Here is a 4,379-nt window from a genome sequence, read left to right on the forward strand (position 1 = left end):
GAAAGATTTGTGCCACTGCGTAGTGATCTCTAAGACTTATTAAAATGTAAAAGTGCAGAAGAATGTATATAGTATGCTACCTTTTGTGTAAGAATGAAAGGGAATATGAAATATATTATTTACTTTTATTTTCAAAAATAGCAGTGGGAGAACAAACTAAAAACTAAAATGAGTTATATAGAAAAAGGGAGAGAACAGTGAGAAGATAGGGATTTTTCTTTTGTGCTTAATTATAATTTTAAAAATCTTTACAATGAATATTTATTGTTTCTCTACTAAAAAAAGAAAGTTCTTTTTAAGGCTATAAAACGGTAGGTAATATATGAGACCGTGTCAAAAAGAAAAATAGATTTCCCAAAATGCAATCTCTGGAGAGTGGGATTAAGGTCATTTTAATTTTCTTCTTTTACTTTTTCTATATTTTAAGCTTTACTATAAGGAACATAAAGTACTTTATAAAAATAAAAAGGAACAATAACATTATTCTTTAAAAATAATAAGAGTCAGAAGAATTTTCCATTGCTTCTGTAGGGCTGTCCAGGGTAAGTATTCTGACCCATGGGCGTGAATATGTGGTTCCTTTGGCTAAAGATACCTAAAAAGTAAGTAAGTGCTCTCACAGCTTGTTGCCACTAACCATGAAGATCACTAAACAACCTCTAAGTGACTTTCTGTGACTTTATAAGCTGTTTGAACCCAAACATGGGAAACAAAAAAAGTGATTTAAAGCAAAAGCTGTTTATCGAGTCCCTTAAAAAAAGTAGTCTTTTCTGCCCTCTATTGGTGATAAAAATAAAATCTACTTGAAAATAAAGGCATTCCACTCTCACATCAATTTTTCTCCTCTCTTCTCTCCCTTCCTCTCTCTCTAAAAATAAATTTAAAAATACTTAAATAAATATACACAATTATCTGAAAAGGTGATTGAAGTTTCCTCCCTTTTCCAACCACATATATATGTGAGTCTAGCCTTTCTTCATCTGTTTCAATCAGAACCTATCATGACAGAATGAATGAAGAAGCTAATATAAAAATTGAGCTGTCCTCTAATAAGCCAGACATTAAGAAGATTTGCAAAAATGTAAAACAATGCCATTCTTCCCACTAATTTATTTTGCAAAATATAATTTTCATGAGAAATGTCATTTGTTAGCATGTAATGGTTTATTAATGTTATTTTTATCTACTTTAAAATTAATGTTATTTTAAAATAAATGTAAAAGGTTTCTCTTAAGGTCTTCATTTCTAATACAGTAAATATTGATACATATAACCCACAGAAAATCTCTTTTACGTCCTCAACTATTTTTAAGAGTGTAAAAAAGTGCTGAAACCAAAAAGTTTGAGATTGCTGCCTTAAAACAATGTTTTCCAAATTTCAGTCACATAGCATTTCCACAATTTTTGTCATTTATCGGAGTACCAGCTATATTGTAATTTGCTTTATTTCTTCAAATTAAATCATTTTTAAACTTAAATTATAATAGCTAACATATTTTTCTAAGCTTTATGTATTTAACTCAAGTCTCACAACACTCTGTGAGGCAAGGACTATTATTAGTCATTAATCATTATTATTTCCAGGGCATATTCAACTTGTGCAGTCTGGCTCCACTCCAGAGCCAAACTCTTGATCACTTCACTATTCAGCCTCGAAATGTTTTCCTACCCACCACCTAGAGCCATTCCTATCACACTTCAGGAAATGCTGCCCTCGTGAAGAGCACCATCTAGTCTTTCCAATCAGCAATTTAAATATCTATGCTTTGTGACATTTAAAAGCAGACCTCACGATTTGTATGGTACTTTTTATTAAGTTCAAAGTGCAAACGATGTGGCATGCAAGAATGAGTGTGATACACTTTCCTTATTTGTAAGTTACTGGAATTTTCAGCCCCTTCTCCCCCAGTGAAACTATATTTAGTATTTAGAAAAGTTATTTTTTAAGAAAACTATTGTTGAGGTGGCCCCCATTTTTCCTAAAAGTGGAGGTGGAAATATTCTTATTTGCTCCATGACTCAGAATAGAAATGGAAGTCAGGGGAAGAGAAATGCTTAATGCAGCAGAACGTTTGGTAGCTCAAAAGTGAAAGAATGGTGATATCTTTCCTCCTGTCTAGACTCAATTCTTCTTCCTCCTGTGGCCTCACCCATGGAGAATTCCTCTAACTCTATCTGTACCATCCATTCAGCACTAGTATTCTCTTGCCATGTCGAATGCCTTTTAGTTTATAGGTGTGGTACCATTTCCCCCGAACAGACACGATGCTTGAGAGCACAAGTTGTTATACACATTTGCATCTCCAACAGCACTGAGGACAGAATACTAGAAACAGTTAACTCTCAGTAAATATTACCTCAAAGGTAGTCAATTTACAGATCAAAAAAAGTTTAACCAGGGGGATGTAACTTTAACCAATTACTTTCATCCTGTCTGCTCAAGATCCCCTACCCATCAGGGACATCTGAATATCATACTGCACTTTAAATTCCTTTAGCGAAAGATTTGATAAAATAAAAAAAAAAGTGGAGAGATTCACTCAATATACAACAGACTATATGTGCAAAATAATATCATTTAACGACACTAAATAAATTATTCTTTTTCAAATAGGGATCTAAGCATTCCTATTTGAAAAAGAGTAATTTAATAAGTTCATGTATGTAATCCCACCACATACTCTGAGATTTAGAGGTCTTCTGTAAACGAAGTACGTGTGCTTTGTGATAGATGATTACTTCCAGATTGTTTTGCTCATTTAGCCTTTTCCTCAGTCATACGTGAGAGAGTTGCAGTTGCTAGACAAGTGACCTCTTGATTAGTAAGTTAAAACTCTACTTTGTGGTTTAATTCTCTGTTGGGGCAAAGTGGTGTAGTCACCACACTACAGTGGAAGCCTCCTGAATTCAAACCCTAGCTTTGCCACTCGCTAGACTGACACTGAGCAATCTCCAACCGCAGTAAAATGGAATACAAGCAATACCTAGCTCATGTGATTGTTGTGAGAATCTATAACAATAAAGGCATAATATGCTAATTAGACCAGATGTCCTTCTGGACATCCTTCCGGATGACCTTCTGGATGAAGTCGGGCCTGTGAAGGAAGCCCAGGTCCTGGGTGCTGCCGGCTGGAGGGAAGTCTGGGTCCCGGGTGCTGGCAGCTGGAGGGAAGCCCAGGGTCCAGGTGCCAGAGGGAAGCCGGTGCTGGCAGCCAGGTGAAGGAAGGCCTACTCTTGCACAAATTTTGTGCATCGGGCCTCTAGTTAAATGATAATAATCGGCATAGTACAGGGATTGATACTTCTTAGGCACTCAGTGACTATTATTAATCACTTCTTTTCATGTCACCCCAGGTAGGGTATAATGTTTGTGGGAGTGTTTGCAGTTTGGGCAGGGAGGGAGGAGCAGAGGGGGAAGCGGGCATGTCTCAAAACTTGAGACATGAAACATCACCTCACATGACACTTCATGTACCTTACCCTGCTCACCCTAAACCCCTCTCCCCAAATCAGACACTTTAGCTGTGCTCCTTCTCAAAGCTCCAGAGACAGTGGTTCTCAACCTGTGGGTCGTGACCCCTGAAAATACATCCTGCATATCAGATATTTACATGACGATTCATAACAGTAGCAAAATGACAGTTATGAAGTAGCAACGAAAATAATTTTATGGTTGGGGGTCACCACCACATGAGGAACTGTATTAAAGCGTCGCAGCATTAGGAAGGTTGAGAACCACTGGAATAATATGAGCACATGATCTTGGGTGGGTGACTGAGTCTTCGGTGAGGCTTGAGAGTGCTTGGCTGTGAACGGTGAGTGCCGGGCTCCCAGGGGGCCTTAAGATTCTAAATTGGGGCCCTAAGCGGTGTGGCTCAGTGGATAGAGCATCACAGTCAAGGGCATGTACCTTGGTTGCGGACACATCCCCAGTGGGGAGTGTGCAGGAGGCAGCTGATCGATGCTTCTCTCTCATCAATGCTTCTAACTCTCTATCCCTCTCCCTTCCTCTCTGTAAGAAATCAATAAAATATATACAAGGGCTTGACGACGTAAATTGGGAACACCTTGTCAAGTCACCACCAAAGATGAAAAGTGATTGTAAATCCGCCCCAGACTGTGAATCCCTACATACTCTCCCCAAACCCAGCTCCTTTTGGGGGACTCCCTGGCATTTTGCACACATCTCCAGCGTCCACGTTAGGCCCTGCGCCCCCCAGAGGTCGGGACCTCACTTCACCGTCCCGAGCACCGCGTCTCCGGAGCTGTTTCCGCAGTCGCTGCCGCGGATGCTGCACCGGGACTGGGAGACACCACTACCCAAGGCGCGTGCGCAGTGTCTGGCAGAGGGCAGGCTCTGGTACCAGTATCCACAGACT

At 39.3% G+C, this 4,379-nt stretch overlaps 1 protein-coding gene across 1 annotated transcript in view; it reads right to left on the bottom strand.

Annotated features, from left to right (window-relative positions):
• The window catches only part of TANGO6 (transport and golgi organization 6 homolog), a 160,442-nt gene that overhangs the window by 135,609 nt on the left and 20,454 nt on the right, over window positions 1–4,379 (bottom strand). The gene's annotated exons all lie outside the window — the stretch shown is intronic.

This window comes from Myotis davidii, unplaced genomic scaffold (assembly GCF_000327345.1).
Source record: "Myotis davidii unplaced genomic scaffold, ASM32734v1 scaffold1437, whole genome shotgun sequence".
Taxonomy (NCBI): domain Eukaryota; kingdom Metazoa; phylum Chordata; class Mammalia; order Chiroptera; family Vespertilionidae; genus Myotis; species Myotis davidii.